General features: G+C 37.6%; 1 pseudogene; it reads right to left on the minus strand.

The window, feature by feature from the left end:
- Nucleotides 1–12,136: 12,136 nt before the first annotated feature.
- On the minus strand, nt 12,137–13,205 carry LOC143679562 (L-lactate dehydrogenase A chain pseudogene; annotated as a pseudogene).
- Nucleotides 13,206–14,132: the final 927 nt, after the last annotated feature.

Consider the following 14,132-nt stretch of genomic DNA (forward strand, 5'->3'; position numbering starts at 1 on the left):
AACCATTCTGTTTCTGGTATATCGCATTCTGGCTGCTAGAACAGGAGGTGTTAACCCTTTGGGTGACAGGGGGTCAGTGAGGTGACTGCTCACCTAAATAAATTCTCTTTAAGCCTTGGTCTTGCTCAGATTTACATGCTGTTGTTTCTGGAGGAATTTAGCAATCAATTCACACTGGTTCTCAGGCCATATTCTTCTGCATTCTCTGATTAGTAAGCTCCAGAGAAGCCCCAGAGATGCCAAGTCCAAATGAGCCACTCTTCAAGAGAACTTTGAAAGAAACCAGAAATGCCCTGAGACATAGGAGAGTGACTTTAAGAATCCATTCCTACTCCTTCCCCTCAAAAATTCAAAAATTGATTAGTCAAAAATACCAGGCTCAATAGAGACATGAAGAGACAATAAAGAGATGAAAACACCTCTAATATAGGCACAGATTAGAGAAGGTTAGGAAGGACTGCTCCAGTCTCCCTCTGGATGCAAACTGCTTCTGCCTTGGCCAGTAGCTCTGTTAATGGCTTACAAGTCAGAGATTTCTCTTGTGGTAGAGATGTTTGTAGAAAAAGAGAGTAGCTAGGTGATAAAACTGTTTTTAGACTGAAAGCAAACAAACAAAAATGTCTTGCAAAATATCCAGAGTCTTGTGAAAATCACTGGTCAGCTCTCTCTCTCTAAGGCCAACTCTGCAAGTAAAATCAGTACCTTCCCCACTATGTGGAACAGGACGTCCAAGGGTGTGAGTCTCCCTGGCAATGTGGGACATGACTCCCAGGGACAAGCCTGGCCCTGGGACCATGAGATTGATAATGTCTTCCTGACCAGGAGGGGAGGGGTTATGTAACAAAATAAGGTATCAGTGGCTTAGAGATTTCAAGTAGAGTCAAGGGACTGTTCCGGAGGCTCCTCTTTAGGCAAGCTTCAGCAAGATATTGCTAGTTGCCATGGTTTGCCAATCCCTAACCAATATTATTCCTGTTAACCCCTAAAGAACACCCAGAGCTCTATCTGAGATCCTGCAAAAGTTGCACACACTAAGTTTACTTTTCAGAAACCTAAAACCTTCAGATGGTTCCTTGGCCAGATAAGCCCTAAAAGTCAGAGGTGCCAGTCTCTCCAAGAACATTAACCAGTTCCATCCCCCTACCCATATTGTCAACATCTCTTTCCAACATGAAAAAAGAATGGGCGTAGCCCAAAATATCCCTAGAGATTGGGAGAAGGATCAAAGGAAAAGGAGGCGTTATAACAGAGAAGTTAGGATTTAACAAATGAGTATGATTGCTGAATCATTATACTGATATTTCTTTTTAGTCTCTAGTACCTCGGAGCAGCAAGAAGGAAAAACTTAAAGTTGTGGAAATATAACCCATAGCAAATTCTGAAATCTGTCCGAAAATGACTTGTTACAATGTACTTTGAAATTTATTGCTTTTTGTATATATGTTACATTTCACAATTAAAAATGTTTTAAAAAATCACTGACCAAATCATTGGTTGCTTCCCTGAGACCCCAAAAGTGCTCTTAAATTCCAACAGTCTAACAAACACTCTACTAAGATGCTCATTTCTTTCTGATGGAGCTGCTAATCACAGTAGACTATAAAGCTCTGCCCAAGTTCAGATTTGAGTCAATTTTGTTTTTCAGTATACTCAGGCAAAAGGTCTTAAGGTGTGATTTGCAGAGCCCTGGGGATCCCTGAAACCAGTGCTGGTCAAAACTATTCAAAATATTGAGACAACACTTGCATTCTTCCCCATGTGACATTTGCCCTGATGATGGGTAAAACTGCCAGTGCTTTAGCACAAATCAAGGTAATGGCACCAAATTGTGTTAATACTCGCTGTATTCTTCACTGCCACCCACTTGCAGTTAAACAGCCATGCCAACGTAACTAAGGGATATCTTGATGAAGCAGTAAACATAATTTCATTAAATCTCAACCTTTGAGTACAGGTCACTCTAGTATCCTCCATGATGAAATGTGCAAAAAGCAATTCTGAAGGATGTTGGTTGTGTTAGTTAGATTCAGTTGTCAACTTGGCCAGGTGAGCATAGCTAGTTTTGTTGCTGCGGACATAAGCCAATGGTATGTGAACCTAATCTGTTGCTAATTACATCTGCAGTCGGCTAGGAGGCATGTCTGCTGCAATGAGTGACATTTGACTTAATTGGCTGGTGCTTAAATGAGAGAGCACAACGTAGCACAGCCTAGCAGCTCGGCATTCCTCATCTCAGCACTTGCAGCTCAGCCCAGGCCTTTGGAGATGCAGAAAGAAGTCACCCTGGGGAAAGTTGTTGGAACCCAGGGGCCTGGAGAGAAGACCAGCAGAGACCATCCTGTGCCTTCCACGTAAGAAAGAACCTCAGTGGAAAGTTAGCTGCCTTTCCTCTGAAGAACTAACAAAATAAATCCCCTTTTGTTAAAAACCAATCTGTCTCTGGTGTGTTGCATTCCGGCAGCTAGCAAACTAGAACACTGGTTGTCTCAAGGAAAAGCACTTATGCAATAGCCTGAGTTGCAAGCTGAGCTTTTTCATGGAGCACCATTTTTACATGAAAGAACAATTGATGACAAACTATATTTATTCCAACTTGGATACTTGGCAGCCATTTTCTCAAAAATATATCAAGTAAGCCTGCCAGTTGAAGGAAAATAACTGACAGTATTGTTACCATTGATAAAATTTGAGCCTTCCAAATTAGAATTTTGGAAAGCCTGTTATTCTGCACTGTGAGCTTGATAGCCTCCCAATCCTTAAATAATTTTATGATGAGCTAGGTGGTGATATTAAGCAATGTGATTTTTGACATTGTGTAATGAAGTGTGTTGACATTTGGAAAATCTGCAAAACTTAGCGAACCAACATTTTAGAAACGACCATGGTATTACAGAATCATGCATGGGTTAATAGATACATTTAAAGTGCAAAACAGACTTATAGACTTAAAGGTAAGAGACCACAAAATGTTCATTGATGTGGTTTCAGATTCAATACTGCACCTAACCTTTAAGAAACTACCACTTGCTGGATTTTGGGATAATATCAAAGAACACCCACAGCTATCTTAACAAGCTATTAAAAGAACCCTCTCTTTTCCAACTAAATAGCTGTGTAAGGCTGGATTTTCTCCATATACGTCATCCAAGACCACATGTTGCAACAGAGTGAATGAAGAGGAAATAGAAGAATCCAGTTGTCTTCTATCCAACTAGACATTAAAAGAGATTTACAAAAATGGAAATCAATGCCACTCTTCTCAATAAATTCTTTTTGTGTTGGAAAATATAGTTGTTTTCATAAAAATATTTTATGTTAACATGGTGGGTTTATTATTTTAATTTTTTAATGAATTATTGAATAAATATTTGTAAACTTTATCAGTTTTAATTTCTAACAAAATAAGTATCAATAGATATAACCCACAAAATCTTTGGGATCCTCGGTAATTTTTAAGAGTTTGAAGTGGTTTTGAGAAAAAATTAAAAAAAACATTTTTATTGACAAATCTTCACACATACAATTGGTATATGATGTACAATCAATGGCTCACAATATCATCACATAGTTGTGTATTCATCACCATGATCAGTTTTAGAATATTTTCCTCATTCCAGAAAGAGAAATAAAAAGAAAAAACTCATATATCCCATACCCCTTACCCCTCCCTCATTGACCACTAGTATTTCAACCTGAGAAACATCTTATTTGGTACTTACTAAGAGTATGCAAACTCTATTGTGCTTCTCTGATTGACATTACGTAAGGATTAGATGTTTAACTTCTCTTATATCTCTTAGCCATCAATTGTTTTTTCCCTATCCTTGTATTTTTGATTCTGTTCCTTAGCTTAAGTCTGGTTTTCCTCCTCTTGTTAAGGCTGTTTATTTATAGACTACTATTTGAATTGAAATATAAAATATTTTAGAGATTACTTTATTCCTTTCACCTCAACATTTCTTTATTTCATATAATTTAAACATTTTTAACACCTGATAAAAAGGTTCCCATTATCTATGTATGCATGTGTTATAGTATAGTTTTCCCTTTCCTTTCTTTTTTTTTTAACATAACATAATACAAAGCAAAGAAAGAAAAAAGCAGTAATTTTCAAAGCAATCTTCAACAAGTAGTTACAGGACAAATCCCAGAGCCTTTCCTTCTTTTGATTTAGTTCTCCTTTTATATTTAACTAAATTTTCTATATTTCCTTGCTACTATAAGATATATTTTTCTCAGTTAAAAACTTCTCATTTTTTAAAAATTCATATTGTTTCCTTAGTATCTTCCCTTGGTCTGTAGTAATTTTTAAAATTTTTCTGTCTCCTTATAGAAATAGCCCATTTTGCTGTGCTTGTTTCTGTGCCCCCAGCCCTTGCACAATTGAGATGATATTGCTTAGTGGTTACAGGGGTGGGGTTTGGAGTTCCTCCAATCTCAGAGCATAGGGCTTATGGGGATTGGGGGTATAAGGGAGAAGAGTGGTGAGATGTGAATATCTGAGAAGGATTTTGGGGTTATATCTAAGAGAAGAAGATATTGTTGATGTGTCCTCAGAGTCTGCTACACCAAGTCTGAAACAGCCCTGGAGCAATAAGGAGGAGAAACAAAATTGTCAGACTCATTGTCAAATAAGATGTTTCTCAGGTTGAAATACTAGTGGTCAATGAGGGAGGGGTAAGGGGTATGGGATATATGAGTTTTTTCTTTTTATTTCTCTTTCTGGAATGAGGAAAATATTCTAAAACTGATCATGGTGATGAATACACAACTATGTGATGATATTGTGAGCCATTGATTGTACATCATATACCAATTGTATGTGTGAAGATTTGTCAATAAAAATGTTTTTTTTAATTTTTTCTCAAAACCACTTCAAACTCTTAAAAATTACCGAGGATCCCAAAGATTTTGTGGGTTATATCTATTGATACTTATTTTGTTAGAAATTAAAACTGATAAAGTTTACAAATCATCATTATGATTCCATTTGAACACAACTGACAAGGAAATGTTCTAGATGATCAGAAATGGGGGCTGGAGTCATGGTAGAAAATACTTTAGTATAGTACTTAAAATGACCTCAATATATTGTAGAAAATCTCTGAAAATTGGGAGGAGGGCACAATAGAAGAGAATGATCTAAAGACCAAATGGCAAAAATTAAAAAAATTACTATATACAATATTGATGAGGGCTCAGGTAAACAGACCTTTCTAAAAAAGGTAAATTGGTTTAAAAATTATTTAGGGGGTGCATGGGTGGACTGCCTTGCATACGGGAGACCTTGGTTCCATTCCCGGAGCATGCACCCCCCAAAAAAATTATTTAGGAAAATTTGGATATACATTTCAAAAGCCTAAACATACACCCATCATTTGATTCAACAAATTAAAACCACAATGAGGTATAACTACATACCTATTAGAATGGCTGAAATACAAAACACCGATAATACCAAATTCTGGCACAGATGTAGAGCAACAGGAACTCTTTTATTGCTGGTGGGAATGCAAAATAGTGCAGCCACTTTGGAAGACAGTTTGGCAGTTTCTTACAAAGCTAGACGTAGACTTACTTCTTGATCCAGCAATTGAACTTCTAAATATTTACCCAAGGGATCTGAAAACTTATGTTCAATAAAACCTGCATGCAAATGTCTATTGCAGCTTTATTCATAATTGCCAAAAACTGGAAGCCTCCAAGTTGTCCTTCCATGGATGAATGGATGCACAAACTGTGGCACATCAATAGAATGGACTATTATTCAGTGATAAAAAGAAATGAGCTATCAACTCATGAAGAAACATGGAGGAACTTTGAATGAAGACTGATAAAAGAAAGAAGCCAGTCTGAAAAGGCTACATATATCATCATTCCAGCTACACGACATTGTGGAAAAGGCAAAACAAAAGAGACAAAAATATCAGTGGTTGCCATGCGTTAGGGGCATGGAAGGAAGACATGCACAAGTAGAGCACAGGGCATTTTTAGGGCAGTGAAACTACTGTGTTTGATACTATAATGGTGGGCGCACGACATTATGCCTTTGACAAAACCCATAGAACTGTATACAGAAAGAGCAAACCCTAATGTAAATGATGAACTTAAGTTACTAATAGCAACTCAATATTGGTTCATCAGTCGTAATAAATATACCACACAAATGCTAAGATGTTAGTAATAGGTGAAACTGTGTGTGTGTATGTATATGTGTATGGGAACTCTAATTTCTGTGCAATTGTTCTTCAAACCTAAAACTACTCTAAACATAAAGTTTATTATATAAAAAGCACTTAGAATAGTGATAAACCATAGCATTTTTATTTGACAACTCTATATCAGATATTTATCCTAATAAAAAATAATAAATACTTATGGAATTTTACAAGGACTATTGTGGTTGCTTTACATGTACTTGTTAATTTAATTTTTATAGCAACACTATTCGATAGAAATTACTGTTATCCCATTTTCCAGATAATAAAACTGAAACACAGAGCAGTCAAAGAATTTGTCCATAGCCACACAACCAGAAAGTAACTGTTTCTTGGGAAAGAATCAATCAGTCAATATGACTACATGCTTGATGGCAGATCCTCTCAAGTTCTGATAGAATTTGGAGTCTGCAAAGCAGGAGGATCCTGAGACTTGAAAATTGAATTCCAAGATAGATGGAGGGTAGGGAGATGTGGTGAGGACAATTAAATGCTACTAACCCACATTTAGCTGTGCATAAATACTTGTAGGGCATGCAAGGAGGAGCTTTTGTTAATCCACCCACAGTGTCCTTGAACTATAATGAAATGCAACCCAACATTGTCATACATGATTCATGAGGGATTTTTGGTTACCATCTCTAGTTCTTGCTGTTGTTTAATCAGAGACGTTTACACATTGAAGAATATTTTCCTAGAGAACTCGACAATTGAGATGTCACTAAACGGTTATGGGTTTTTCGTGTTTGTTTGCTTTTCATTTATAACCTTGCTACAGGTGTTAATTTTCTGTTGCCTCTGACTTGTAAGGGATCTCTGATTTTACAAAAAAAAGAAAGAAAAAGAATATATTTGGTCTTCAGCAAAAGGGATTTTCAGCTAAATAACTGGCCTAAGGCTACCCAGTTAGTTAATAGGGAACTAGAGAATAGAAATTTCAAATCTGATTCTAGTTATTATGCTTTATTCACTGGGAAATGTTCTCCATTTTAAAGAGATGTTTTTCTTTAATAACATTTTAAAGTGTATTTTGGGGGTTGGGATAATAGAGAGGTAAAGTTTAATGAGCCATTCAACTTGGATAAAATAAAAAGAATAATTTCAAAAATAAATAAGAAAGTCACTTTTCACTCTCTTTAGTAGTTTGAAGACAACATTAGCCTGCTCCAAAATTTCCAAACCTTTCTCAGTTCAAGCATCCCTAAGCCAAAAGAAATACCTAACAGTTCTGTTTATTAAGTAGTAAGGTCCAAACAACTTAATAAGTATGTATGTCCTCACAACTTAGAAGCCATTGGAAAAAATAATAGTTTCATTTCATTCCTCACCACAATTACTTTCCATTGGGACAAATGCAATTATTGGGCTCTAACAATTTCTCAACCCTGGGAATCACTGGGCACAGCCACTTACTCGTTTCCAGTTCCCCACTGATTTTCCCCTGGTTCTTGTTTTTTTTTTTTTTCACGGCAGCTGAGGAAAACTCAGCTTTGCAAAGATGTGATGTCATCTGGAGGCACACAGCTGCAATCTAATGTTGAAATTGCAAACTGCCTTAAGCTAGTAGTTCCTGCAAAAATTCCTGTGTTTCTTCAAAACAAAATTCCTAGCACATGGTATGAGAACCACCAGAGCAAGCTTATTTTTAAATTTGCAACTATCCTCGCTGGGCATGTACAGCTGTTAAATTAGCTGCATTCCTTATCAGTTGTTCTGTGACTTTAAAAAGCATGTGAATTTGTAAATAATACTCCTTTAAGGTCTCAGAGGTGTTGGGCACAAGCCAAATTCAGTTCTTCATCCATATCCAGATGCAGATTATATGAATTAATTTGCTAGGTCTTCCTTCTCGGGGAAAATTGCAAAGTGCCAATGAAAAGAATATTCTGACCTTCTCAGGAACATTTTTCTCTGACCAGCCTTATACTGAAAATTGTGCTCCAGTTTTCTTATTCGAAAGAGAGCTCAAGACGGTGCTTATTTCTGAACGCTAGTCAGGTTCAGTAATTGGAGCTGACAATTAAACCTCCGACAGCCATTACTGGACAAGACAGGAGGCTTAAGGGACTCACGGTCAGATACTGAGCACAGGAAGCTCTTCCTTACGCTGATAACAGGTCAGTTTTCGCCATGACCCTGACAGGACTGTGCCCAGGTATCTATGCCTGATTGATACCATCGGGAACTTGGCATGTGTTAAAGGAAATTGGATTCTAATATAAAACCTTGTTCCTATTTTTTTCTGGCTGAAAATCCAAATAGGCCCCTGAATGATTAAAATATCAGGAGCTGCAACTATTTGAGTGTCTGTAGATGTTCTACGTGGAAAAACAATAGAAACAACAACAATCCTGAAATCCTTTACTGGGATTTATAAAAGGAGATTTAGACAGACAAGGCCCTCTGTCATATTTTCACTGCAGGAAAAGATTTAATATTATTTAAATGACTCAAGTCTTCAGTTTGCTGTAAGTCTCTCTTCATTCATGCACTTAATTGGAATTGGTGTTTTATTGACCAGATTTTTGAGAACGTCCCCATTTTGGAAATTCTTCCTCTAATCCCCAAATGCTCACACGATTTCAGTGTAAATGTTTCTGCTTCCTTTCTCTAAATTATGAATTAAGGGTTTACCATTGTGAAAGAAAAAGAAATGGCATCGTTATGTAAACCTGTAGAAAGTCCTTTTTACAAATTCATGCATTTGAGATGGTTCCCGAATGTGAGATGATGAATACCCTTCCACAAAATTTCACTTAATAGTGAAATTTCACAACATTCATGAATGTGGAGATTAAAAAAAGAAAGAAAGAAATTATCTCCTTAAATTAAATCCAAAGAGAATACATACATAAAGGTGGATCCATATTAACCCATTTTTTAAAATTCACTTTTAATTTTTGGAGTAGCTTTACATTTTCAGAAATGTTACAAAGATGGCAAAGAGAGTTTCTGCACACACCGCATCTTAGATTACAATGATACATTAGTCATAACTAAGAAACCAATGTGGTACATTGCTATTAACCAAAGTTCATGCTTTTCCTTCAGATGTCATTAGTTTTTTCCCACTAGTGTCCTTTTTCTGTTTCAGGATCCCATCCAGGTTCTTTCGCTACCTTTAGTCATCATACCTCCTAGCCTCTGCTGGTTTCTAACAGTTTCTTGGACATTCCTTTTTCTTTCAAGGCCTTAACAATGATGAGGAACACTGGTCTGGTACTTAGTAGAATGTCTCTCTATTTGGGTTTTATCTTTCTCCTGTTTAGGCAGGGATTATGGATTTTGGCAAATAGCTCACAAGCTGTGTGTCCTTCTCACCTTGATATACGTCCGTCTTTCTGTTGGGAATACATCCACCACGGGAATTGCTTCAACATAGGGTATGCACGCCTGCAACTTTAATAGATTATGCCCAATAGCTTTTACAAGGTGGTAGTATCAGTTCACATGCCTACTGGCAGAGTCTGAACATTTCTATTTCCTTACAACATCCAACCTAGGTGTGCTGGTTTTAAAGGATGTACGTACCCTAGAAAAGCTATGTTTGAATTCTTTTATTTTTAATTTTTTTTAATTTTTTTTTTTACATGGGCAGGCACTGGGAATCGAACCCAGGTCCTCTGGCATGGCAGGCGAGCAGTCTAGCCTGCTGAGCCACCATGGCCCACCCCCATGTTTTAATTCTAATCCCATTTTGTAAAGGCAGCCATTCTTCTCATCCCTATTCAGCATTGTATGCTTAAAACTGTAATCAGATCATCTCCCTGGAGATGTGATTTAATTAAGAGCGGTTGTTAAATGGATTAGCTGGAGGCATGTCTCCACCTATTTGGGTAGGTCTTGATTAGTTTCTGAAGTCCTATAAAAGAGGAAACATTTTGGAGAATGGGAGAGATTCAGAGAGAGCAGAGCAGAACCACGTAGCCACAAGAAGCAGAGTCCACCAGCCAGCGACCTTTGGAGATGAAGAAGGAAAATGCCTCCCAGGGAGCTTCATGAAACAGGAAGCTAGGAGAAGCTAGCAGATGATACCATATTCGCCATGTGCCCTTCTAGATGAGAGAGGAACCCTGACTGTATTCAGCATGTGCCTTTCCAGATGAGAGAGAAACTCTGACTGTGTTCGCCATGTGTCCTTCCACTTGAGAGAGAAACCCTGAACTTCATAGGCCTTCTTGACCCAAGGTATCTTTCCCTGAATGCCTTAGATTGGACATTTCTACAGACTTGTAATTGGGACATTTTCTCGTCCTTAGAACTGTAAACTAGGAACTTATTAAACTTTTTAAAATGCCATTCTGTTTCTGGTGTATTGCATTCCAGCAGCTAGCAAACTAGAATAATGAGGCTGAGCACGTCTTCATTTGTTTATTGGCAATCTTGATATTCTTCTTTGTGAAGCGCCTGTTGAAGTCCCTTGCTGTTCTCCCCGCCCCCCATAGGGTTGTCTATTTCCTTATATGTAAAGGTCTTTATAAAGTTGCAATGCAATCTCTTTGTCAGTTAAGGATCTCTCCCACTCTGTGGCCTGCCTTTTTGCTCTCTTAAGTTTTCTCATAATTGGCAGAAGTTCTTAAGTTCTTAAGTCTAATGTAGACCAGAAGAAGCATCTTTTTCTTTATGGTACGTTTTTTTCCCTCTGACCTGAAATCAGTCAATTTTTCCAAGTAGCACAGGTTTCTGTGAGTGGAGAATGTTATTTAAAAACCAGGATCTGAATGTCACATAGCTTGTCAAGTTCCACAAAAAGGTGTTTGAATTTGATGGAATTTCAGTGATTCTATAGAATACTTCAGGGGAGAATTGGTATCTTTTCAGAAATGAAACTTCCAGTAGATGAACTCCTTATTTTATTAGTTTTTCTTTAACTTGTCATAATGATATTTTACAGTTTTCTGTCTAGAGGTATTACATATCAATTGTTAGATTTATTTCTAGCTTTAGTATGTTCTTTTGGTGCTATTTTAAATGGTATCTTCTAAAACTTAGATTTTCTATTTGCTACTGATATTTTGAAAAAAAACTTATTTTTGCCTCTTAGACTTATATCCAGTTAAACAACTTATCAATTATAGTAATTTATTTGTAGATTACTTTTGCTTGTCTACAGACACAATCATATTATCTGAGAAAAATTGCAATTTATTTGTTCCTTCCAAATAGATTAGAAAGGGAGATTATGGATTTAATGCCTTTCCTGTCTTCTTGCACTGGTAGGTATTCAGTGCACATTTTAACAGAAGTGGTTGGAGCAGTTTTTTTCTCCTTCTAATCTCAAAATATTGAATTGTGAATTCAATATTTCACAACTAGGTATGGTGACAGCAGGGTTTTTTTTTCCAGAGTAGTCATTGTTCATGATTTATTTGGTGTTTTAGGTGGAATGAAGCATGGGATAGTTGGTTGCCTTGTTTATAGGAAGATATCTCTTTGCATATTACATGGCAATGTATTGCTTTGATACATTTGGTACACAAAGTAAGATCTTTAGAGCAGTTACGCACAAGACATGCAATGTTGGATTTATACATTAGAGTCCAGGATGTGATTGATGTGGTGAGGGGAAGAAGTTGGGCTAGGCATGTTGGATGAAGGAACCAGAAAGTATATAACACAATAGTAACCATGCATTCTTCTGGTTTGAAAGACAACTGCAGCATGTGCAACATTGGCATGGGTGCCTCAGACGTGAACTATCTTAGGTGGGACTACCCAAGATAAGTATCATCTCCAGCATCAGGATACAGCTGTAAGGTTTTATGAACCGTTCCTACTTTTAACTTTAAGAAATTGTTTTCACTAGGTCATCTTAATATCACTGCTTTAATCACAGATCAGATAAAAAGGGCAACATGCACAACCCCCAACTAAAATCCCGTTGTCACCTAGACATTGAAGTGATACATTAGAAGACTTTAAAATTGCAGCTCTTTTGGGATCCCTCAAAGTGTCTGCGCTCTTCTTCAAATCGGCCTCTTCTTCAGAAGTCAGAATCACCGTGGCAATATCTGAGATTCCATTCTGTCCTGAAATGTAAGAAACCCTAAGGAAAATGTCATCTTTTATTCTTTACAGACCCGTAGTCATGGTGGAAATTGGATGGGTTCTTCATTGTACTTTCTGCCAAATGTGTCACAGATAACCCAATGGCCTGAGAGGTTTAACTTTTCAGTTTGATCACCTCATAAGCACTGTCGACAACCTGTCTGTGAACCTCTTTCCTCTATTCCTTATGAACATCAGTGCCTAAATCAGGGTGCAGATTTTTCAAGGAGACCCCAACAACATTCACTGTACTCCATACAGGTACACTAGAGTCTCCATGTTCTCCAAGGTCCCAGCCACCACAGCTTAATGGGTGAATTCCAAGCCCCTCCCCCATTAGGTACTGGAACCAGGCTGAATCCAGATTGCAACCACTTCCAATGACACAGTTTTGGGGAAAGCCATTTATTTTCCAAGCCACATAGGTCAAGATACCAACTAGGTTGGAAACAATAAGCAACTTGCAATTTGGGCTGTTGTTTACAACATTAAGAATGATGGACTTAAAGATGTTCGTGTTATGCTGGAGCAAATTAAGATGGCTTTCTCCCTTTGCTGACATGTCCTGGCTGTGGTAATAATCACCTTGGAGTTTGCAGTCACACTATAGTCTCTGCCAGAGATAATTTTTGGTATCTAAGGAAAGGCTGCTATGTTGGAGATCCACCATCTCTCCTTCAATTTGTCTTCTGTGACATCAACAAGCACAACTTCATCTGTCAGTTCCTTCATTAAGATACTTATGGCACAGACCATGCCAACAGTACCAACTCCAACAACTGTAATCTTATTCAGAGGCATATGTTCTTCCTTAAGAAGATTCAGAATCAACTGATCCTTGAGAGTTGCTGTTTTAGACTTGGAATGGAAAGGAAACTTTGTATGGAAAAATAATATCGATGTTTCCATGTAAATATAGCCTCAAGAGGGCTCATTCATTTTGGTCTATTAACCCCAAGTGGGGCAGGCCTTCCCTCACACAAGATCACCAGGAGCCAACCATCCAACTCTACCCCAGACACTCTGCAGAAAAAATATGTTTTAAATCCTGATTCAGTCTTGTGGGGCAGACATTTCTTTTAATCCTGATTCAATACTATAGGTTGGAATTTTTTTATTAGATTATCTACACGGAGAGGTGGTACACTCAGTTGTGGGTGTGACCTTTGATTAGATGGAGATGTGACTCCACCCATTCCAGGTAGGTCTTGATTAGTTTACTAGACTCCTTTAAAAGAGGAAACAGTTTGGAAAGAGTCAGAAACAAAGAAACCTCAGAGTGAACAGAGAGAGCTGCCAGAGAAAGAGCCAACAGAAACTTCAGAGCAGAAATGGCATAGATGCCGACACTTGGAGAACAGAGACACGGATGTTTGGAGAAGCTTGGGGCCTAGTAGACATCACCGTGAGATGTTAAGCAAACTAGAACATGGAGAGAGCCAAGGAAAGTCAAGAGATGAAAGCCAGACCTGGAGAAGCAAAATGAGGAGGCCCCACAGGAACAGAGGCTGGAAGCAATGAGCCCAGGAGCAAGGAACCAGCAGATGCCAGCCACGTGACTTCCCAGCTGACAGAAGGGTTCCGGACCTATTGACCTTTCTTGAATTAAAGTATCTTTTCCCGGATGTCTTAATTTGGGCATTTTTATAGGCTTAGGACTATAAACTTATAACTTAATAAATGCACCTTTTTAAAAGTTGTTCCATTTCTGGTATATCACATTCTGGCAGCTTGCAAACCAACACAGTTGGCTTTGTTTTTTTACCTCAAATACTTGGTAGATATCACAAGTAAGTTGAATTCTACAACCAATAATTTGCATTTTTGTAGGAATTTGTTTATTATCTCTAAATTTCAAATATTGTT

This window comes from Tamandua tetradactyla, chromosome 4, assembly GCF_023851605.1.
Source record: "Tamandua tetradactyla isolate mTamTet1 chromosome 4, mTamTet1.pri, whole genome shotgun sequence".
NCBI classification, from domain to species: Eukaryota; Metazoa; Chordata; class Mammalia; order Pilosa; family Myrmecophagidae; genus Tamandua; species Tamandua tetradactyla.